Here is a 25,470-nt window from a genome sequence, read left to right on the forward strand (position 1 = left end):
TAAGACTCCAGGCCAACAAATAAATTGTGGATTGTGGATTTGAACCTGGCCTTTGGGTTTCAAATAGGAAAAGGAGTTTGTCAAGGCTGTATATTGTCACCCTGTTTATTTAACTTATATGCAGAGTACATCATGAGAAACGCTGGACTGGAAGAAACACAAGCTGGAATCAAGATTGCCGGGAGAAATATCAATAACCTCAGATATGCAGATGACACCACCTTTATGGCAGAAAGTGAAGAGGAACTCAAAAGCCTCTTGATGAAAGTGAAAGTGGAGAGTGAAAAAGTTGGCTTCAAGCTCAACATTCAGAAAACGAAGATCATGGCATCCAGTTCCATCACTTCATGGGAAATAGATGGGGAAACAGTGGAAACAGTGTCAGACTTTATTTTTCTGGGCTCCAAAATCACTACAGATGGTGACTGCAGCCATGAAATTAAAAGGCGCTTACTCCTTGGAAGGAAAATTATGACCAACCTAGATAGTATATTCAAAAGCAGAGACATTACTTTGCCAACAAAGGTTCATCTAGTCAAGGCTATGGTTTTTCCTGTGGTCATGTATGGATGTGAGAGTTGGACTGTGAAGAAGGCTGAGCACCGAAGAATTGATGCTTTTGAACTGTGGTGTTGGAGAAGACTCTTGAGAGTCCCTTGGACTGCAAGGAGATCCAACCAGTCCATTCTGAAGGAGATGAGCCCTGGGATTTCTTTGGAAGGAATGATGCTAAAGCTGAAACTCCAGTACTTTGGCCACTTCATGCGAAGAGTTGACTCATTGGAAAAGACTCTGATGCTGGGAGGGATTGGGGGCAGGAGGAGAAGGGGACGACAGAGGATGAGATGGCTGGATGGCATCACTGACTCAATGGACGTGAGTCTGAGTGAACTCCGGGAGTTGGTGATGGACAGGGAGGCCTGGCGTGCTGCGATTCATGGGGTCGCAAAGAGTCGGACACAACTGAGCGACTGATCTGATCTGATCTTTGGGTTTCAGGGGCTCCATACAATCCCAGGCACTTAGATCCCAAAGTCAACCCCGAGTAGTGGACGGGGAGGAGACAGTCAGGGAGGACATGGATGTGAACTAAGAGGGACACTGACGAGGAGACCCTGGAGCCGGAAGGAAACCCACGGTGACAGCCGCAGGGAAAAGAGGTCTCCCGTCTTCCTTGGTGTCGGGCTGGGGCACGTTCAGGGTTTAAATGCCCTTCCTGAGCCTCCTCTTATTCTTCTTCCTTCTCCCTAACCTTCTGTCTCTTCAAGTCACTAACCGTTCATCATCTTAGCCACCTCCCAGATCACAGACCTGGGACCATTTTTTTTTTTAATTTCCATTTTGCTTTTATTTTAATAAACGTGCAAACATAAATACACACCCATATCATAAAAATTATCATTTTACTTTCCCTTTGACAAATATGTCCATTAAGATGCCTCTCTCTGGTACAGTTTTTAAAAATCTCAAGAACTAACTAAATGGTCTTTAAAAGACCTTCTAAAACATTATTTGGAGAAGGAAATGACAGCCCATTCCAGGATTCTTGCCTGGAGAATCCCATGGACAGAGGAGCCTGGCAGGCTTCAGTCCATGGGGTCACAAAGAGTTGGGCACAACTGAGCAACTAAACAACAAAATATGATTTAATGAATTATGTTTAAGTTCCTAAAGAAGAACTGCCCAGTTTCAAATGAAAGTTTGAAAAAGCACCTTTTAAATTTCAAGCATCACAGTATGTTATTAAAAAAGCTTGTGGTTAAACATTAAAGCTACCCATGGACCTTCATGCTACTGAATCAGCACCTAGAACGGGCATGATATCTGTGGTTGTGCATTTACAAAGCTATTTTCTGACTGTGGGCTTCTACTTCTTTTTTTTTAATTAATTTTTATTGGAGTACAGTCGCTTTACAATATCATGTTAGTTTCTACTGTACAGCAAAATAAATCAGCCATCCATGTACACATATATCCCCTCCCTGTGGGACTTCCTTCCCGTTCAAGACCTGGGACCATTTATGTTTCACCCACAAATATTCCCTGTGTGCCTCCACTGTGCCTGGCCACCATGACTGGGCATTAAGGAGATACATACAAATCACTGAACTCCGGGGAAGGCGTGGACTTCAGGCTCAGGAAACACCTGAGGAGGCGGTGTGTTTGATCTGAGTCTGGAGAGTATATGGGAGCCTTACAGAAGGATGCCATGCTCCAGAATGAAGACTGGACAAAGAGTCTTCTGGACTAAGCAAGCATGTGCGGCGACTTGGCCTGAGAGGTGATACGCAAAAGGGAAGTGTCAAGAGCTGAGGCCTGAAAGGGAGGGACAGCTAGATCTCGATGCATCTTTAAGTTCAGCTGGAGACACTGGCCTTGACCTCTCAGACTGTGAGGGAGTTATGACTGCACAGCTACCCCTTCTGTCAGGGACGGTTTTGAACCTATTCCTGTTGGCTCGTTCTTCTCATAGTAAGTCCTCTAGAGAACCCAGGGGTGAATCCAGAAATTCTTGTCGCAATTAGAAAAGAATATGAAGATCAAAGCAGAGAGAAAATGACCACTCCCTTTGGTCAAAAAGGTAAGCGTAGCTTAAGGTGCACCGTGCCCTGGGGTCAGGATGCCAACAGGAGCGGGCAGAGGTCTCCACATCTTGCCTGGAGCCCCGAGGGCTGGTTGAAGCAGGTCCTCCAGGTAGACCTGTCCCCTCCCCTAGCACGACTTCTGTGCGCAGGAAGCAACGTGAGCGCTCGTCTCCCAAGTAAGTGATGAAAAGCGCAGTGAGTGAGTGATGGTGTGGGCCGTCCCAGGACTGACACCTTGACCTTGCCACCCTCTTCCGCCCTGGGGGAGAGGCTGAGCTGAGTGCTATTCACAGACCTGACACCGGGGGGCAGTGGTGGCCCGTGGTCCACCTACGCCCGGACACCGCTGACAAGGGAGCTCGAGACAAAGGAGGGACGTGGATCCAGATACACAAATGTGAGAGGAAGTGGAAGGAAGTTTCAACAACAAATTTGCTGCATTTTGCTGTTAATAGAAGAGACGTTCCTCCAGCAGATGCCCCTGGCCTATCAGTCCAGTCCTCTGAACCTGGGGACAGCACAAGATGGGCAGAAGTCTTATGAGAGCTCCCCGTCCTGCTCCTTCCCGGGGCCTGCACTTATACCACTAACCCCCGGCCCGAAGCTGCTCTCCCAGTTTGCTTTCCCTTCCTCTCTCTTTGTAGGATGCTCAGGCCGTCTTTCTTTCCCCGTGCAGGCATCTTGTCTGGGCCTGTGTCCACGCTGTTCTCTTCAAAAGGAGCAGCCTTTTTCAAAAGACCCCATCTCCATTTCTGATTTAATTCTAATGTCAATACCATGAAGCCTCCCCTGACCACCACCACCCCGAGCCAGAAATCACCAGTTGTTTTCTCTCTCTCATTCTCTCCAGGACCTCCCAGAACACTCTCTGCTCCTCTCTGCCACCTCCACTCTCTGCCCTATGTGGCATTGGTATTGATCATCTGTATTGATCATGTGGGCAGAAACGCTGTCCTCATGTTCCTGTGAAGCGTCTTGAGTATGAACCCTGCTCACAGTCGCCTCACAGGATAAAGGAGGTTAAATCTGACCAGAGGAATGTCCAGGGACATTCCTGCTTGTCAGGTAAGCGTTGGTTTTCTAATCTACAGAAGGCGTAAGATAGAGGGCTAGATCAACTGGGAACTGATTAACTAAATTATGGTATATCTATGCTGTGGAAAGGACAAAGCTTTTAAAATGAATGAGAAAGTCTCTATGTGCTAGCATGGAAAGGCGTTCAAGATATATAATTTTTTTTTTAAAGCAAAAATAAAAGGCAAACCACAGGATAACTGAATGCTTTCATTTATTTAGGAGAGAAAGCAACATTTTGTACAAACATAATCTTACATGCATAGAACAACTCTGGAGGAATGTACAAGAAATGTAACAGTCGACAAAGCAGAGGAAAAGAACTAGGGTGATGAAGAAGAAATATCTTTTCTTTGCAATTTAAATCCTAAGCTATTTTTACTTTTGCAATCGATTAATTCATTCAGTAAATACTTGTTTAAGTATTTAAGCGGTATTTAGAATACCGTTCTGAGCACTGGAGTACCTAGAGATTATAAAAGGACCTTTAGGAATGTCCCTGGTGGCCCAGTGGTTAAGACTCTGCCCTTCCATGGCAGGGGTCACAGGTTCAATCCCTGGTCAGGGAACTGAAATCCTTCATGCTCCATGGTGTGGCAAAAATAATAATAACAACAAAGAAACTTTAACTTTTCTATTAGTATAATCGTTAAACTAGCTTAATTGCAAAGTGGGGTGAGATTTTCCACCTTGTCCCACATGCTGACAGCAATGATAAATGTGGGCAAAATGCATGAGTGAAACATTCTCAGGCATTATATCTTATAGACAGCACAGGACTCTCATCCTTGAGAGGCGAGCCCAGCTCTACTTTCAGAGGACACACACCTCCGTGCTTTGGTGCAGGGGGTGGGGTCCCAAAACAGCGATAATCTCACCGTGTTAAGAATTGCTTCTGGGCAGCTGAAGCAATTAGAATGTGTAGGGTCATATAGCTATGCTGGGGGAGTAGCCCAGACATCGTGTGGAGACACATGGAGGGTCTTGGTGGCGGACTGGGCTGTGTATGCACAGGGCAAGACTCTACAAGGCTGAGCAAAGATTGATGACAAGCTCAGAGCTCAGTGGGAAGAAACTTGCTGAAACCTCAGGCATTCAATGACGAGCCAAAAAAAAAAAAGAAGCCAGCCTTGGAAATAAAGATCCTGCCTTAGAGTGAAGTTCACAAATGACACATTGCTGGTGTTCAGTGGCTAAGTCGTGTCTGACTCTTTGCGACCTCATCGACTCCTCTGTCCTCCACAATCTTCCACAGTTTGCTGATTCATGTCCATCAAGTCAGTGACGCCATCCAACCATCTCCTGCTCTGCTGCACCCTCTCTTTTTCCCTCCAATCTTTCCCAGCATTAAGGCCTTTTCCAATGAGTTGGTTCTTCATACCAGGTGGCCAAACACTGGAGCTTCAGCTCGGCAACAATCCTTCCAATGAATATTCAGGGTTGATTTCTTTTAGGATAACATAGACCCACCATATAAAAGAATAAAATCAAGACTGGCAGGACCAAAGAAATTTACTAGTAGCTCAACTAACTTTTAGAACAAAAATCAACATCCATAAGAGATGACAGGACAAACTCAATGTAATGTATTATCCAAAATAGTCAGTATACCATAAAAACGTACAGCGTAAATGTGGACCATAAACAAGCAGGATGGGGGGGCAATCTATTCAAACAGACCTTAAAATGACCCAGATGCTGAAATTAGCAGACAAGCACTTTAAAGCAGCTGTTATAAATATGTCCAAGGACTTAAGGGAAAAGACGGTCATAATGAGTGGAATGCTAGGAATCACAGTGAAAGAATAAAAAAAATGTTAAAAGTAGAAACTGTAGGAAAGAAAAGTATAGTTCAGTACCTGGAAACTTAAAGCTCACTGGAATAGAGAAAAGAAAAAAAATTGTTAGGGACAGAATCCCAGTGACCTGTGAGATGATATGAAGCAGACATTTATATATAGGTTTCCCAGTTGGTGCTAGTGGTAAAAAATCTGCCTGCCCATTCAGGAGACATGGGTTTGATCCCTGGGTCGGGAAGATTGCCTGAAGTAGGAACCGGCAACCCACTCCAGTACTCTTTCGTGGAGAATTCCATGGACAGAGGAGCCTGGTGGGCTACAGTCCATGGTGTTGCAAGAGTTGGACACAACTGAGTGACTGAGCAGATACTTACATATAATTGAAGTCCCAGAAGGGAAAGAGAAAATAGACAGGAAAAGAATGTTTGAGGACATAATCACCAATATTTCCCGAGTTCAATTTCTTCAATTAACTTCTGTTGTTGCTGCTGCTGCGTTGCTAAGTCGTGTCCAGCTCTTTTGCAACTCCATGGACTGCAGCTGGCCCGGCTCTTCTGTCCATGGAATTTCCCAGGCAAGGATACTGCAGTGGATTGCCGTTTCCTTCTCCAGGGGATCTTCTCAATCCAGGAATTGAACTCATGTCTCCTGCACTGGCAGGCAGATTCTTTACCATCTAAGCCACCAGGAAGCCCCTAAAATTAGCTTATAGATCCAAATGATTCAGCAATCCCCAAACAGGATCAATACAAAGAGGACCATAGCTAGACAAACTATGTTGAACTGCTAAAAATCAAAGATAAAAAGAAAATCTTAAACAGAGCCAAAGGAAAAATACAAATATCAGTTGACTGCTCATAGTAAATAAGAGAGGCAAGACGACAAGGCAACAATGACTTTAAAATACAGAAAGAAAAATAAGTCTGCCTAAATGGCATATTCAGTAAAAATATCCTTCAAAAATTAGAGTGAAAGAAAGTTATTTTTAGGTGAACATAATGTGAGAGAATTCATTGACAGCAGACTTGCACTATGAGAAATGCTGCAGGAGGTTCTTGTTCTTCAGGCTGAAGAAAAATGACACCAGATGGAAATCTGGGTCTACGAGGGAAGGATAGTTACATTTTATGGTGTGGTAAATTACATATGTGTATTTAATGTATATGTCCACACTAGCACAGAAGATTGGTTGGGGTAAGTGGTATTTTACCATAGTAAGATTCTTACATTTTATAGGAACCAATGCAATGTTACTTTAAGGTAGACTTGATAAATTTAGGATACTTGTATTGCCTAGAGTGATGCAAAAAATACATAGAGCTATACTTAAAAAGCCAACAGAGAAATTAAAATGAACGGCTAAAAAAAAAAAATAGATAACTAACCCAAAGAAAGCAGGCAAAAGCAAAGAGAGGGAAAAAACACAGATGGGACAAATAGAAAGCAAATACCAAGAAGGTAAATTTAAAACCAACCGTATCATTCGTTACTCTAAATGTAAATGGACTAAATCTTCTGATTAGACAGGAGGTGGGACTTTTGGTATAGCAGATAAGGAGGTTAGCAAATCATCTCCCCGCAAAAGCAACTATAACACAAGAAACCAAATTGTCTAAAAAACTATTTCTGGGCACTGGGCACTGGAAATCAATCAAAGCCATAGAATGAATTCATCAAAAACTTTTAAACTGGAGTTAGAAGATCGGAAGTCTGTGGTGTCCCTGCTTGGGGTAATTTTCATGCTCGCCCACGACCCAGGAACTTTGCTGCCAGAGCCAGCAGGCTTGGTGTGAGGTCGGAAGTCCAAGGCCCTGCCCACCAGCAATGCCAGTAAAGCCAGCCATCTTGGTGGCGCATGAACGGGAAAGCCCAGCGGCTCTACTACCCAGAGACTGTAGCCCTGGTTGGTGCCAAAGCAACAGAACAGAGAACTGACCAGAAATTTAACAAAGGGATTCAGGAAATAAAACAGCCCTAAAGAGGCCTGGGAGGCTAAGAGTCGGACACAACTGAGCGACTTCACCTTCACTTTTCACTTTCACGCATTGGAGAAGGAAATGGCAACCCACTCCAGTGTTCTTGCCTGGAGAATCCCAGGGACGGGGGAGCCTGGTGGGCTGCTGTCTGTGGGGTCGCACAGAGTCGGACACGACTGAAGCAACTTAGCAGCAGCAGCAGCAGCAGCAAAGAGGCCTGGTAAATCCTCCACATATCCCTGGCTGACCAGGAGACTGAGCACGCAGGCAGAAAAGACACAGGGCGGCTTAACTGAGAGCAAAGAGCCGGGGGAGACTTGGAACCCACCTGACCTTTGGCAAGTTTCCCAGCAGAAGAGTATGGGAGCCTTACTGGCTTGAGTGGCTCATTAGACCAAGTAATGCCCCCAATCCCACAAAGATGTCCACATCCTAATCCTGAAAGCTGTGACTGGTACCTTACAGAGCAAAAGGGACTTTGCCAACGTGATTAAAGGTAAGGACCTTGAGATGGAGAAAGTATATTGAATTATCTGGGTTGGTTTTATCTACTTACATGACTCCTTAAAAGCAGAGGACATTTTCCAGCTGGGTCAAAGAGATGACGTGCGATTAGGACCTGACTCTCCATGCTAGTTATGAAATGGAGGCAGTAGGCTTGCCAGGAAAATCCTGTGGATGGAGGAGCCTGGCAGGCTACAGTCCATGGGGCTGCAAAGAGTCAGACACGGCTGAGCGACTACACTCGCTCACAGGCTGTGAGCCAAAAGATGCCATTGCCTCCAGAAACTGAAAAAGACAGGAAATGGATTCTTCTTCCCCGGAATCTCCAGAAAGGAATGCAGGCTTGCCAACACTGTGATTGTAGCCACACTAGAAAACCAATTGAGGGGCTTGCCCAGGTGTCTAGAGGATAAGACTCTGGGCTCCCAGTGCAGGGGCCCCGAGCTCAGTCACTGGCTGAAGGACTGAGACCCCACGTGCTGCAACTGCTGCGCACACACTCCAGAGCCTGGGGGCCCCTAGCGAAGCCCACTCCCCATAGGAAAGTGCAGCCAAAGTTAATAATCTCTTTAAAAAAAAGAAAACCAATTGAGCCAAACTGGTGAGAGGACAGGGGCTTGACCACTAAACTATGAAGAAACAGAAGGAACATAGACGCTAGAAATACAGTGAAAACCAAGACAAAGTCTCGCATCTGGTAAAGGTTATTTCTAGTGGAATTGGACACAGGTAGATTGTGGCTCAACTGTTACAAATCTGCCTGCAATGCAGGAGACCCCAGTTTGATTCCTGGGTCAGGAAGATCTGCTGGCGAAGGCATAGGCTACCCACTCCAGTGTTCTTGGGCTTCCCTTGTGGCTCAACTGGTAAAGAATCCACCTGCAATGCGGGAGGCCTGGGTTTGATCCCTGGGTTGGGAAGATCCACTGGAGAAGGGAAAGGCTACCCACTCCAGTACTCTGGCCTGGAGAATTCCATGGACTTTTATAGTCCATGGGGTTACAAAGAGTCGGACACAACCAAGCGACTTTCACTTTGAGTTTTCAGAGTAAAAATAGTAACAACAGTAATCAGATCATGATAAGAACAATACAGAGATGTAAAGTACGGCAGTGTAGTAGAATGATTAGGTGTGTGATTTGGATTAAGGAAGTGATGTTTAAGCTAAAATCTGAATTACGAGAAGAGACAAGCATGAGAAGACCACAGAGAACGTAGCGTAGGGAGAAGTAACCGTGCGAAGGCCCTGGGGCAGAAACAAGCTTGGTTTATTGGAGAAAGGTCCCTGTGCCTGGAGATGTGGTGTGGGCACCGGGGAGAGCAGTGTGATGTGTGACTAGAGAAAAAGGATGCAGCGCTCCGTAAACCGGAGTAAGACGTCTACATCCACGTGGCAGGAGACACTGCAGGACTCCAAGTCAGCTAGTGATAGACTGTGATGTACATTTCCGAAGCACACTCTCATTTCAGAGAGGAGATCAGAGCACAGGCTGGCAAGAACAGAGCCAAGGAGATGACCTGGGAGTCACGGCCACAGTCCAGGAAAGAAGGGTGGTAGTGCTTCGGATAGGCTGGTGGCCAGTTAGGTGGGACCAGTGGACACCTTTGGGACAGGTTTTGGAAGGAGAGCTGATCTGGTGGTGGATTGGGTTTAGAATGGGCGAAGAGACAGAGGAATCCAAGATGAGACTCCTGGGTTTGGAGACCGGGTTTGAGTGGATGACAGTGCTGTCTGCCAAAGAGTGGGGGCAGGATAGAGCTGCTCAGGGTAAGGAGACAGGGCATGGAAGAGGAGGGGGCATGGAACCAGGGCTCCCCTGTCTTAGCTCTATGAGAGTCTAGAAATTTATCAAACTTCTTAAACTATGTGCTAAGTCTAGTGAACGATATGAGGATGACTGAGCCAGAGTTCCTGTATTCCAGGAATTCACAAGTCTAGTAGGGGAGAAGAATAAAAATTCAAGAAAAACCATAAGTACTTTTTCAAAAAGAAAATATGAAAGTGAGAGTGGGGATCCAACAGGTTGGCAGGGCACAGACGTCTAGGAAAACTCCATGGAGTCCGGGGCTGTGAATTCAAAGTCTAAATGTGGATGGACTTGAACAAGCATCACTGGTGTGTGGGTAGATTCTAGGCAGGAAGGAAAAATTTTCAGTGAAGTTCTCTAGAAATACTGGAGGAAGGCTGAGCAGATGAGGCTGATGAAGATTTAGTGTGTGTTAGGCAAGAGCGATGGAGGATCCTGGAAAAGTAGGTTAAAATCAAATTGTGAGAGATTTCAAGGGCAGGCTGGAGCTACTGGTTTTATCCTGTGGCTGAGAGTGCAGGTCAGAGATACAGAGGACTGGTCAGCAGAAAAGTGATCCACTTGGAGCTGTGCATTAAGGTCACCATGGTAACAGTGTTTGAAAGATGGTGGTGATGGATGGCAGAGAGAGGGGCAGGGAGGAAGAGACACGACAGGAAGCAAGTTCCAAGATTATCCTCCAGTCCAGGTGAGGGGTCGGGCCAATCGGAAGGAAAGCATCAGGAATGAAAATGAAGGGAGGGATGAGGCATGACAGAGACTGACAGTCGGGTCTGGAGATTGATTAGATGTGGGAAAAGAAGTCCAAGATAACTCTGAGATTGAGCATGAGCGTCTGGGAGAATCACGGTGCCATGAACTGAGATAACGGGTGGGGAAGAGAAACAGGATGCAGCAGGGAAAAACAGGGAGCCAGGGAGATGATGGCCTTAACTCGGGTTGACTGTGACTTCAAGGTCCAGGGAGAAAAGACTGGTCAGCATGTGGATATTGGCGCCTCTCCGCCAGGGATAGCTCTGACCTCAAAGTCAAGTTTGGGGGAGTCCTTGGCAACAAAAACACTAGTTTGTTGTGTATCAGGAGCTGAGCTAAATCCTTCATCCAATTCTCTCATTTCCTCTCCCGTGACAGCCCAGGGAGTTGCCTACTATTATTATTCCCACTTTATAAAATGAGGAAGTTAAAAGTTCAGGGGAGTTCAGCCACTAGCTCAAAGTAACTTATGAACGAAATGGTGAAGTCAAGACTTGAATTCATGCACTTGAGCGCCACCCTGCAGGCTAAGTCCAGGAGTCCAAGGGGGTCCAGGGCCCCCCGCCCCCCGCCCCGTTGACTCTGCTCAATGCCCATGGAGCTTTAGGGCTCAGTGGATCTTAGAGACCTCATTCTCCCAGCTCACAGATAAAGGCGACTGAAGCACAGAGAGAGAAACCATTCACCGGAGGTCACCGTGAGGTTCCGGCCAGCTCTCTGCTTTCTGGGGCCTCCTTGCCTCTACAGCCTCACCATGTCACTCTCCCTCCCCAACCAAGCGCATCCCGCCTCAGCGCCGGGCACTTGCTGTCCTCTCTGCCCAGCGCTGCCCTTGCCAGCGCCTCATAGCCCCTTCCTTCTTGCTGGAGAGCCCATCCCCTCGTCACAAGCACCTGCTCTGCCCAGCTGACCGGATGGAATCCCTGCTGTCCACTCCCTGTCATGGTCCGCGATCCTGTTTTCTCGCGGCGGTTATGGTTCTCTCCAAGCATCTCATTTATCTACTTGATGGCTAATATCCCATCCGCATCTGCCAGAAGGTACAGCCGTCTTGACCCTAGGCCCAGAGCTTGGAGCAGAACGCAGCTGGGTGAGCACTGCACGGATGAAGCAAGAAGAGGATGGAGGAAGAGGGAAGAGGAAGAAGGCCCTGAAAACGCAGGGGCAGACATCAGTGCTAACCCTGACCGTAACCCTCCTGCGGAGAGCAGGCAGGCGGGCGCTTGTCCACCGCCCTCGCTAATGACGGGCAGACCGTGCCTCCCTTGCGTCCTGCCTCCACCATCACCAGACTTGTCCCCTCAGACACCGAGAGTCATGCCCAGGGAGGGCATGGGCTCGCTTTCAGAATCCGGAGGAAAAGGTCACCGCGGACACCGCGGATGGGCCCAGCCCCCCGAGGGCAGAGCCCCGGGGGGCAGGTCTCTGAGCGTGCCTGCTCCCCCGCTAAGGATGACCTGCCCCTTCCTGTCTCCTTCTCGTCTTCTTATCTCCCCCTCCTCCTCCTCTTGAGGCCCATGCCCGCATTCCTCACGGGCCACCTACCCTCCGTGGTATCGGCCTCCTCTCCCCTCCTCCGTCAGGGCTCCCAGAGGGCCTCCCCGCCATCTCCCCGGTCCCCTTATCTTCCCCGCTCCCAGCCCAGCCCTATCTGCTGGCTTTCAGCTCTGGGCCCCTATCAGATGCCCTCTCCATCGCCGCCTCCTTATCTGCTGGGCCCCTCGCCCACACGCACTGTTATTTTTTCCTCTTCTTGATGGAGACGGGGGGTAAACAGCCAAAGCCCAGAGCCTGGCATTTCAGGCTCCGACAGACGGGCTGAGGGTGGGAGGAGGACCGCAGGGAGAACGAGACCTGAATTCACAGACAAATGAGGCCCTGGGCTTCTGAAAGGGCCTGGGTTCAGATTCTGCCTCTGGGGCTGGATGCGTTTGTCCAGCACATGGGCACATGGCTTTAATTGCCGAAAACCTCGTCTGCAAACTTAAAACAATTTAAATTTAAAGCTTAAAAACACTCCCTCCGGTTGCTGTATGACACAGGGGGCTCAGCTCGGTGCTTGGTGATGACCCAGAGGGTGGGATGGGGGTGTGGGAATCTGAGAAGGAGCCAATATCCGTGTACATATAGCTGATTCCCTTCATGGTATAGCAAAAACCAATACAACAGCGCAAAACACTTATACACCAATAGAAATGAACACAGCAAATTCCCACCGGCTATCTTTTCACATATGGCAATATATATGTTTCCATGCTGCTGTGTCAATTCATCGCCCCCTCCTTCCCCCACTGTGTCCACAACCTGTCCTGTATGTCTGCACGTGTGATGCAGGGAGCTCAAACCCTTGCTCTGTGACGACCTAGGGGGGTGAGGTGGGGAGGGAGGTGGGAGGGAGGTTCAAGAGGGAGGGGACACGCGTATTCCTATGGTTGATTCACGTTGATGTCTGGCAGAAACCAACACAACATTATAAAGCAATTATCCTCTAATTTAAAAAAATTTTTAATAAATAAATACAACGCTCCCCACTAGGATTCCCGGGGGCCAAGGATAGTGCATGACAAACGGCTAGATTGTTTTGGAAGCTCTGCGTTATCCGTCACTGCTGTAGCCACGTGGAGACACCTGTTCTCGCAGTTTAGCCGCAGTCGCTCAGTCGTGTCCGACTCTTCGTGACCCCAAGGACTGTAGCCCGCCAGGCTCCTCTGTCCGTGGGGGATTTCCCAGGCAAGAACACTGGAGTGGTTGCCACGTCCTTCTCCAGGGGAATCTTCCTGATCTAGGGATCAAACTCTCATCTCCTGCTTGGCAGGTGGATTCTTCACCACTGAGCCACCAGGGATCCTGGAGGCACCTGTATAAACCCCTATAACTAACCCCGGGCACCGGTGCATGTCCTAGCAGCCCTCTGTGACTGCTGACAGGCTCCAGGAAGGGAGACCCAGACAGGTGGAGTGACTTGCCCACGGTCACAAAGCCTGCCCCCAGCTGACCTGCGGGGAACCCCCACACACACCGCCCACGCAGCAAAGCAGCTCTCAGCGACGGCGGAGGGACCTCCCACCACTGGGGCCCCGCCATTGTCCACCGTGGCTTTAAATTCCAAGGCCAAATGAAGCCTGTGACCCCGTGCCCTCGCCTGGGACCTCCGCCTGGCTCCCAGGACAAAAGCAGAAGGCAAGAGCTGAGTCTCCACTAAAGCCGAGGGGGCCCCGCCTTCTCCCACCGGGACCTCAGGAAATGACTTCAGCTGGTCCACTTGGCCAGCCCTCCGGTGTGAATCATTTTCTCACACCCAAGGACACCTCGTCCCCACCTCCTGAGCCCCGCTCTTCCTGGCTGTGATTAAGGGTGTCACCGGGCGGGGCTGTGGAAAGTGACACCCACAGCCCTTCACACGCCTGCTGCGGGAGGCGGCGGGGGCGGCGAGCTCCGCGGAGAGCCAGCTGCGGCAGCCGGTGGGAACGGCAGCCCAGGAAGGTGTGTGTCTTTGCACCGCATGGTGAAGCCGCAGCAGGCGGCGGGGGCAGCTGACCACACTTCCCGGGCCAGTCTCGGGCTGCTGGAGAGACGGGTCCTTAGGGACCACCCACTGCCTCCAGACACCTCACCCTTTGGATGCGGAAACTCAGGCCGGCAGCGGGGTGGGTCTTGCCCGGAATCACTCAGCTTGCAGCCGCTGGGATGAGAAACTGGCTTTCTGCCTCCAGTTTCCCCCAGGAATATTCCCCCCTCCCCATCCTCACCTACATTTAGGAGAGTAGTTCTTAACTCTGGTGGCTTGTCCTCCCAGGGGACATTCAGCAACGTCAGGAGACATTTTTGGTTGTCTCCACTTGTGAAGAGGGGTGAGTAGAAGGCAAGGGTGCAGCCAAACCTCCTGTAACACGTAAGACAGCCTCCCACGGCAGAGCTCGGCGGCTGCAAGATGTCCACCATACCAACGCTGAGAAACCCTGATTCACCACTGGTTTAAGCACTCCCCGGGGGCTAGTGGCTACCAGGTACAACAAACGCCCTTTCTAAAAGCCCAGTGCCTCCGCCTCCAGGAAGGCAGCCCTGGTTTCTCATGCCGGGAATCATCTCTCCCCCCTCTGAACTCCAGCAGCACTTTACCGACATCTCTTTTGACACATAGAAGAGTCCATCTTGTATCAGGGTTGGCAGGCAGTATGACCTGATGTAAAGTTTGTGGGCTCTGGTGTCTAAAGCTCTGAGTTCATACCCTGGCTACTCTCCTTCCTAGTTGTGCAGATTAGAACACGTCACCTAACTACTCTAAGCCTCAGTTTCTTCATCTGTAAAATGGGAGAGGAGTGGAAATAGTGGCTGTCTAATGGGGGTATTGTGAACAATTACCGACTCCATGTGAAGCATTAACACACCCCCCAGTCTGTGGGTAATGGGCAGTGAAAGTTAGTGATCATAATTATCACATAATAATTAATCTTCCCCCCATCTCAACCAGGGTGTCTGTCAAGGAAAGACCCTATAAATAACAAGAATTTACTGTATAGCACAGGGAACTACATTCACTATCTTTTAATAAACTATAATGAAAAATAAGTTTTAAAAAGAATATAGATGTATACATTTATATGTGTAACAGAATCACTGTGCTGTATACTTGAAATTAACACAATATTATAAATCAACTCTATTTCAATAAAGAAAGAGAGAAAGGGAAAAGCCATAAAGATTTTTTTAAAAAATAAAGAAAAGACTCTAAAGCCCCACCCCACTGTGACTTTTACCTAACACATGACTCTGTAAATTGCAGTATTTTTCTTTTTTTTTGGCTGCACCACCTGGCTTGCAAGATCTCAGTTCCCTGACCAGGGATTGAACCCAGGCCCCAGCAGTGAAAGCACCAAGTCCTAACCATTGGAGCACCAGAAATTCCCATAAATTGCAGCATTTCTAAAAAAAAAAAAATTCTGAAAACCCTGTCACCTGCTTTACTTCTAGAGAAGGATAAAGGGAGAAGAAATATTCACTGGAATTTGAGGGGCAGCTATATTGGAAGCACCAGAAGCAACATTTTAGGCTCTAAGATTACTCTGATCCGTAAGGGAATGCTGAAATTTCCTTGTCTGGAGATTTGAGTTTAATTTTCCCCTGAAGCAAGGTCATCCACTTTGGCTGGGATAAAAGAATAAAGAACAACAAACTCAGTAGCACCAGATGGGGTTTAACACAGAAAATAGGGTCAGGTTTCTCCTTTCAAATGCCAAATTTTACATTAAAATATAAATTACAGTATTTTTTAAAAGAACCGGCTCCAGCAATGATACTTAAGCACCCTAGATCTTAGTCGTTGCCCATGACAGGTGATGTCCCTCAAGTCCAGGCTTGCTCAGCGCCTGTAAGAAGCTTGATTCACTATCTCACACACACACACACACACACACAGACACAGACACACACACACACAGACACACGAAGGACACATCCGGGTACAATGCCCACCTTGTCTGATCACCAGGACACCAGCACTCTCAGAGCATTCTTAGATAAGGAAAGAAAACCCTACAGCAAAGCTCCTCAGCCTCTTCTCAACTATTGACAATTTGGGCTCAGTAACTCTATGATTGGGGGGGGAGGCTGTCCTGCGTGATGTAGGACAGTGGTCCCCAACCTTTGCGGCATCAGGGACTGGTTTCCTGGAAGACAGTTTTTCCGTGGACGGGTGGCAGGACAGGGAGCAGGAGAGGGATGGGCTTGGGATGGTTCCAGTGTGTTACATCCATTGCGCACTTTGCTTCTACTGCTGCTACATGGTGACATGTAATGAAGCAATTACTCAACTCTCCATAGCGCAGAGTCAGTGGGAGCCCTGGGCTTGTTTTCCTGCAACTAGACGGTCCCATCTGGGGCTGATGGGAGACCCACAGGGAGCGGCTGTAAATACAGATGAAGCTTTGAGGATTCGCTTGCCAGCTACTCACCTCCTGCTGTGCGGCCTGGTTCCTAACAGACCAGAACCAGGGCTTGGCAACCGCTGATGGGGGATGTTTAGCAGTAGCCTTGGCCTTGGGCTTCCCTTGTGGCTCAGCTGGTAAAGAATCCGTCTGCATGGGAAAGACCTGGGTTTGATCCCTGCATTAGGAAGATCCCTTGGAGAAGGGAAAGGCTACCCACTCCAGTATTCTGGCCTGGAGAATTCCATGGACTGTACATCCATGGACTCGAAAAGAGTCAGACATGACTGAGCAACTTTCACTTGGCCTCTACTCACTCAATGCCCTTAGCACCACACCCTCCCCTCTGTTGTAACAATAACAACAAAAATTTCTCCAGACACTGTGAAACGTTTCCCAGTGAGCAAAATCCCCCCATTTGAGAATCACTGCTCCAGGCCATACATACTCAGTGGGAACATACATATCACCCCCAGGAGCAAAAAGTGGTTCTCAGGGGATAAAAAAAATCTTATCCTTTTTAGGTATAAAACACAGATAAACACGCAGTGTTGTAGCCATGCATTCCGGGAAACACACTCACTCAGAAGGACAATGCAGATCGTGGAGTGCAGTCTATTACACTGGCAGGCCCAAGGCAGTCTCCTCTTCACCAAGGACCCCGACCAGTTTTTGTGAAAACCTTATATACCCTAAGTGTATGTGCCCAAACCCACCTCCCCAAATTCCCCGAAACTAGTCTGAACAAAGGAAGAGAAGGATAAGCTCAAAGTCAACCCATGATTCATACGCCTTAAGCCTAGGGAGTTAACACTGGACAATAAGCATAATAGAATGTATGGTTCTATTCCGTTACACAGATGATCAGGGTATTCTTTTAGGCAGTGGACAGTCTAGGTACGAGCCCTGGGGCTCTTCCTTCCGGGGCCTGGTTTTCCGGTTGGTGTGTCGTTTCCATAGTTACTGGGCTATGGCTCACAGTCCAGTCTGGCCCAGGATGGAGTCCTGCTTTCAAGATGGAGCCCTTTCTGTTTCCTCCTTCATTAGTACAAACGGCTCTGCGTAACATTTGTGCTAATAAAATTCATGGAAGGAGGGAGTTAGGATGAAAAATGTCCAAAAGTATTCATAAAAGAGCAGTAACAAAAAAAGATTGAGAAACACTGGTCTAGGCAATTCATCCTTTATAGAAAGTTATTCAACTGACCCACCCGTGTGTGGCTAAATGCCCAACAGTAGCCATACCAGCTCTGTGCTTGGCCCTGTGAGGCCATCGTCTCGGGGAAGCCACACTCTGAGCCCCAGAGTCTGTGCTTCAGCATCTGCAGTTCACAGGACAAAGCTCTGGAGCCTAGAGACGTCCTCTGAGAGGGTCTGGGTCGCACAGCTAAGAGAAGACAGGGCCAAGTCTCAAAGCAGGTCTGTCCAACCCCAAAGAGCTCGACGGTTCCACGGCCCCTGGTTCACCAGCACCCAGCCAGGCCTTAGGACCACAGTGAAGTCTTCAGCGCTTTGAAAACACTGGACTGGCTGATAATCAGAACTGACTTCTCTGACCCAGTCACCTGTATTCACTAGCGCACTCCTCCTGTTGTTCAGTCGCTCAGTCGTGTCCGACTCTTTGCGACCCTTGGACTACAGCACACCATCTCCCTGAGTTTGCTCAAACTCATGTCCATTGAGTAGGTAAAGCCATCCAGCCATCTCATCCTCTATTGTCCCCTTCTCCTCCTGCCCTCAATCTTTCCCAGCATCAGGGTCTTTTCAAGTAAGTCAGTGATGCCATCCAGCCATCTCATCCTCTGTCATCCCCTTCTCCTCCTGCCCTCAATCCCTCCCAGCATCAGGGTCTTTTCCCATGAGTCAATTCTTCGCATCAGGTGGCCAAAGTATTGGAGTTTCAGCTTCAACATCAGTCCCTCCAATGAACAACCAGGACTGGTCTCCTTTAGGATGGACTGGTTGGATCTCCTTGCTGTCCAAGGGACTCTCAAGAGTCTTCTCCAACACCACAGCTCAAAAGCATCAATTCTTCAGAGCTCAGTGCTCCTCCAAGCAACCCTGGAGGGAGATTCTGTTCTGGAGAGGCCGGGTTACCTGCCCAAGGCCACACCACAGGCAGGCGGAGCTGGGACTGGAATCCTGGCCCCGTGGACCCTGTGACCCACCACACCACCGGCCTCCCTCCCTCATCTCCCCACCCTCCACACAGGCACCCAGGAACCCAGAGAACTTTGGAATTCTGCAAAAATCACATCAGCCTGGAGGAGATGTGTGTGTACAGCAGTGTGTTTTGTATTGACATTGTTATAGGTGGGAGGAGGGTATTTTTTTAAGAATACCTTTAATCTAGGTCCTTTCCCTCCAGAATTTTGCACTATTAATATTTGGAATGTATCCTCTCAGAAAATTTTCACGTGTAAGTGTACAAATACAGATAGGAGGCACAACTAATCTCCCCCAAATGATGTACTAAGCAAATTTTATGTTTTTTTATATTTATTTTTTTTTTTAATTTTTATTTATTTTTATTTTTTTTATTTTTTTAACATTTCGCATCCAGTATCGTGCATTGAACCTGGACTGGCATCTCGTTTCATACATGATATTTTACATGTTTCAATGCCATTCTCCCAAATCTTCCCACCCTCTCCCTCTCCCACAGAGTCCATAAGACTGTTCTATACATCAGTGTCTCTTTCGCTGTCTCGTATACAGGGTTATCGTTACCATCTTTCTAAATTCCATATATATGCATTAGTATACTGTATTGGTGTTTTTCCTAGCAAATTTTAAAAGAAGATATGTATCCTGACAGGTGATTCACATTGCTATACAGCTGAAACTAATACAACATTGTAAAGCGATTACTCTTCAATTTAAAATAAATTTTTAAAATAATAATAGTGTGCTGTGCTTAGTCGTTCAGTCGTGTCCGACTCTTTGCAACCCCATGGACTGTAGGCCACGAGGCTCCTCTGTCCATGGGATTCTCCAGGCAAGAATACTGGAGTGGGTGGCCATGCCCTCCTGCAGGGGGTCTTCCCAACCCAGGGATGGAACCCGGCTCTCCTGCATTGCAGGCGGATTCTTTACCGTCTGAGCCTCCAGGTATAAAGGGAAGAAGGAAAAGGTACTAGGGTCAGCGTGTTGTAGTTCCGGTCACCAGCGGTTGGTGAGGGGCCTCGCCCAGTCTGTCCATCACACCTTGGTCATGAAGGCAGGATGAAGGGAGTGAAACGTGGGAAGGGAAGATGGGCCGAGGAGAGGGGAGAGGAAGGAGGACAAATGAGCGCAGCGGGGCGGCAGGTCCAAGGCAGGAAGGGGAAAATTAGAGCAAGAAGCAGGAAGAGAAGCAGGCGCTCGGTGGCGGAGCAGCACCGAGGAGCTATTTTTATAAACGAAGTGCTGCTGATTTGCATATTCAGCATCGCTGTGCATCCTGAGGTCAGAAGGCCCCAGCGCCTGCTAGGAGGACGGCCGCCTTCTGGAAAGCTCCTCAAGCACTCTGCGCCCAGCTCTCCTGCACCGCAGGAAAAGCGAGGGAAAGGGGAGAGCCAACTCCTCCTCCAACGGGGGTGCCCCCTCCCCTCTGCGTCTCCCTGGGCGTCTGGCTCAGGGTCCCCAGCCCCGAGAGGGAGGGAAGTGGGTCCCGGTCTGGGGAAGGGGCTCAGGCTAGTGCGGCACATCCCCAGGAGTCAACGCAGGAGAAGAGTTCACACCTCAGAAGAGGAAGGAATCAGAAGGTGTTGTAGGAGAGAGATTGGCCAGGCGTGTCCGATGCCTCGCCCTCGTCTGGAATCTCTGACTGCAAGAAAGGAAGGAAAGCAGGAAGGGAGACAAGGAGGGAGGGAGGCAGGAAAGGAACGGGTTGGTTTACAAGGGAGCTCATGCACTTGTCACGGCATTATCCTTCAGCTGCCCTGTGAGATGGATACTCAAAGAGTTCCCATTTGTATTAAATAGATGAAGCGTAGACTTAGCTCAGTTACTTGCCCATAGTCACAAATTAGAGGCAGAACTGGGGTTTGAACCCAGAGCCCTCTGAGTTCATAGGGCACACGCCCAACTATTTTTTGGCCAACCCAATAGTACACTAAAGTAACCAAACACACACACACACAACAGGGAATAAAGGGGAGTCTGAGCACATGAGATGGGAGCAGGAACAAGACTCTCATGCCCCGCGCTGTCCCCCTCTCTCCCTTCTTTCCCTCTACCCTGGGGTAGACCAGTCTGGGAGTTCTTAGAGCTCCTCTACCCCCCGCCCCGCCTTTGCTTACATGAAGGCTTGATGTGTCGTGGCAAGAACTCAGATCCCAACTCCACGTGACCTCTTGTTTCCCACCATCAACTCGTTGATTTCACTTCCGTGTTTATCTATAGACAAGACGCTGTATGCCCAGCCCGTGGACCAGTTCCCCTTGGGACGTCCCTCAGAGGGACACCCTTGGTCCACCTGATGGAGCCTGGAGTAGCAAGGACAGGGAGTCCAAACAGGAAAATCAGATGCCACAGGCACACCAGGAGGGGCAGAGAGGGTGGCGGGGGAGCAGAGATGGACGTCTTCCGAGGTTCACCCTGCTCAGGGCATCCTTTGCTGAAAGCGGGAATACACGGTCTGAGCTCCAGTTTGTCTGAAGGGGAAAAGAAGCAGTGGAGTTAGAAGAAGTTGAACAGGAACCGCACTCTAGAACCCTTGCCAAAAAATATCTCCTCTGCCTGCCTGCCAGCCTGGTGCCTGAAGATCTAACCTTAAGGATTCTTGCGGCACCTGGAACAGGTCACTTGGAATCCTTCTGCATGGAAAGCATAAAAGGCAGCCCTAGATGTTTTGCCCCAGTGAGAGGTAGGACAGGGTATCAGCTGACTGCATCCGTGCACGTGAGTGTTAGAGCAAAGCCTGCTGGGCATCTCCCCAGCATCTATCCTCCCCTTCTTCTATAAGCAGATGTCTTATCTGGGCTCCAGGCCACCCAGCTAAAAGCCGTCTTTCCCAATCTTCCCTGCAGCTGGCTGCAGCCAACTGCTTGGATTGAGGCCAATACGACCATGAGCAGAAGCTGTGGTCAGGCCCTTAAATGGAAGAAGCTTGCTCTGCCTTCCCTTGGCTCTTGCGACCGCAATGATGAACTTGGTACTGGAAGCTGAACCAGCCATGTTAGTCACAAGATGGAACATGCGTCTTGAAAATGGCAGAGCAACAAGGTGGAAAGTGCCAGGTTTCCAGGGCCCAGGGGCCACTGGGTCAGGCTAGGACTGCAGGTGCCCACATTGTTATGGGGATGAGACAGTGTCCAGGGCCCAGGGGCCACTGGGTCAGCCTAGGACTGCAGGTGCCCACATTGTTATGGGAATGAGACAGTGTCCAGGGCCCAGGGGCCACTGGGTCAGCCTTGGACTGCAGGTGCCCACATTGTTATGGGAATGAGACAGTGTCCAGGGCCCAGGGGCCACTGGGTCAGCCTAGGACTGCAGGTGCCCACATTGTTATGGGGATGAGACAGTGTCCAGGGCCCAGGGGCCACTGGGTCAGCCTTGGACTGCTGGTGCCCACGTTGTTACGTGGGGAAACATAAACTTCCTTTTATTGCCATTCAGCATCATTGGCTGTTAACATATCACTCCAGGCCTTTCCTGGCCTCGGTTAGAAGGTCCTTTGTGCCCAGTGCCAGGCCATCTGGTAAACACAGTTTGGGGCCTTTCCCAGGACTGGCGAGGAAAGACTGGGGCCTTGTAACCTGGGCACAGCTCTGACCTCCACTCGGAAGCCCACCCACTAAGGCCTCTGCTTCCTCTGCTGGGGAGACATATTTCCTGATCCCTAAATCAGGACTTACGGTCTTGGGAAAAAGGCTTGGGAAGCTTCTTTGGGGAACAAGAAACATTCTAGGTGATACAGACCAGATGATAAAATGCTGGTATTTATGGGATATTTCACACAAATACCAGAACACTAGGAAATTTCTTTTCCAAACTTTAAATTTTTTGTTTTGTATTGGGGTATAGCCGATTAATAACGTTGTGATAGTTTCAAGTGGACAGCAAAGGGACTCAGCTGGACACATACACGGATCCATTCTCCCCCAAGCTCCCTTCCCATCCAGGCTGCCACATAACACTGAGCAGAGTTCCCTGTGCTCTGCAATAGGTCTTTGTTGGTTATCCCTTTTAAATATAGTAGTGTGTACATGACCTTCCCAAAGTCCCTAACTATCCCTTTCCCTAGCAACCACAAATCCGTTTTCCTAGTCTGTGAGTCTCTTTCTGATTTGTAAATAAGTTTATTTGTATCATTCCTTTTTAGATATCACATATAGGCGATGTCATACGACATTTCTCTTTCTCTGTCTGACTTACTTCACTCAGTATGACACTGTCTGGGCCCATCCACGGGATTGGCATTATTTCATTCTTTTTAACGGCTGAGTAACGTTCCGTGGCATATGTACACCACATCTTCTTTATTCATTCGTCTGTCGATGGGCGTTCAGGTTGCTTCCGTGTTTTCGTTGTCGTAAACAGTGCTGCAGTGGACACTGGGGCGCTTGTGTCCTTCAGACCCTATTTTTCTCTGGATATATGCCAGGAGCGAGCAAACACTAGGAGTTTTAGATGTCAGTTTACATTGAAAAACCCAAGACTGGGACTGCCCTGGTGATCCAGTGGTTAAGACGTCACCTTCTGATGCAGGGAGTGTGGGTTCGATCCCTGGTAGAGGAGCTAGGATCCCACGTGCCTCGTGCCCAAAACACCAAATCATAAAACAGAAGCAATAGTGTAACAAATTCAATGAAGGCTTTAAAAATGGTTCACATCAAAAAATCTTTTTGAAAATAAAGGATTTACAGTGTTCTCTGTAGGAAAGACCTGTTCTCAGACCCAGCCTTTCCTTTGAGTCTTTCACCCACTGCCTGACATATTTCAGGCACTTATTCTGATGGTGTTAAGTGTACAAGCTCTCGTGTAAATAAATCAAAGCAGGAAGCAGCCCCGTGGAAGAAAGTATGGGGGACCCCGGCTTCAACTTGCCCATGAGCTGTCTGGATCAGCCTCCAGCAACAGGTTCTCCAACCATCTCCACATTCCTAGCCAAAGCCTAAATACTTAAAGTCCCAGGGAAGACATATCTGTTTAGCTGGGATCAGACACGTGCCCATCCTTGGCTTTTCCTCAGAGTGGAGAAAGAAGTAGCTGGCTTTCCTCAGCTTCCCTGGGGAAAGAAGACAAGCACTGGGATTCATTTTCCCATCAGGATCGACACATATAAGGATAGAGGGTTATGATCCCAAGAAGATTTGGGAAACAATCTTGGAGGAAGCGGTGGTGCCAAGAGCCCAAGAAATGGACAAAGCACCTGCTGGGTCCACCTCACCCTCTTGAGAACCAAAATAAAAGGAAATGAAACAAGAACAGAAGAACGAAACCCCCGAGAGAAGCTATGGAGCCAAGGGAACTTCCTGTCTCCAGAGATATTATCACTGGTGGCATAACTCAATTTTCTAGCAATGCCTGTGATTTAATAAAGAAGTCAGCACTGTTAGGAGCACCAGTCACAGCGTATAACCTCACTGACATCCTTTGGAGGATCGCTCGGAAGGAGGGGTCAGTGGTAAATCCCCAGGTGTCAGAGCCGAGACGGGGAGAGGCCCGCCCGCGGAACAGCACGGGATACAGAACCCTGTCTGTGCTCTTGTCCAGACTCTAGCTCCCTGGCAAGTTTCCATGCGCCCTGTCTTCCACCTGGACCTGGTGGGATCTCTCTAGAAGTCTAGTTTATCTCGTTACACACCTGAATGCCATCAGTTGTTCTTGCAGACAGAAGGGACCATGCTTCCTGTCATTACCATCTGGCCACCTGCTGTGCTTCTCAGTAATGCTTCCTAAAAGATCCTTCTCCAGTATGCCCTGTGAATTTAGCAGAATAAAGAGGAAAACTATAGATATTCTGGCTCCGATTGGCTTTCCATCAAGGGATATTTGCGTGATGTGCCCTAGCGTGGGGAAGCCGGGACATCAGAGTCAGGCAGATCGAGAGATAATAGGAATGATAAGAATTTTTTATTGTTATACCTAAAAGGATTGTTGCCATGCACCGACCACTGTTCTAAGGACTTTAGAGGGACTATCTCACTTCGTCTTCTCCACAATCCTCTGAGTTAGGCAACATTCTTATCCCCATGTGCAGGTAAGAACACTGTGCCACATGAGTAATTGAAGCAATGTCACTCAGCAGGAAAACTGCAGTGGACCCGAGTCCAGAACAAGCTTGCCGCTCCTCTGCAAAATTGCCACTGAAAAGGGGTGGTGCCTCTGCCATCTCGCAAATCCTTGCTTCACACAGACTTGAGCATAATCCACCACCCCTCATCTGGGGGCGATGGGAAGGAGGACACAGTTTGAGAGGACAAGGGGCGGGGGGAAGTGACATCCTCACTCTCCTGAGGACAGATGACCCAGCACATGGACGGGGCAGTGTGGGCAGCTGCTGGCACCCATGGAGAACCCACAGAGCAGCAGAGACTTCAGACACCGCGGTCTGAACACTGACCAGGGCCAGGCAGGAGGCAAGCAGTCAGGGCGACAGCAAAGTTTGAAACCAGCATAGATGGATGATAGATAGGTAAGTAGGTAGATAATTGATTTATAGATGCATGAAAAATACAGAAATGGGGATAATTGGTAAGTGGTAGGTACGTAAGTGGGCTTCCCTGGTGGCTGAGCAGTAAAGAATCCATCTGCAATGAAGGAGCCACAAGAGACACGGGTTTGACCCCTGGGTCGGGAAGATCCCCTGGAGGAGGGCATGGCAACCCACTCCAGTATTCTCGCCTGGAGAATCCCAGGGACAGAGAAGACTGGCGGGCTACAGGCCATGGGGCCGCACAGAGTCGGACACGACTGAATCAACGTAGCATGCTCACACACAGACACATCAACACATGGATGACAGACACATAGATAAATACACACACACATAATTATAGATGATAGACACGTAAGCAGATAGATAAAGGGATACAAAAGTTGATAGATGATAGACATGA

Source organism: Bos grunniens, chromosome 15 (assembly GCF_055505025.1).
Source record: "Bos grunniens cultivar Pamir isolate PY7600 chromosome 15, Bosgru_T2T1.0, whole genome shotgun sequence".
Taxonomy (NCBI): Eukaryota; Metazoa; Chordata; class Mammalia; order Artiodactyla; family Bovidae; genus Bos; species Bos grunniens.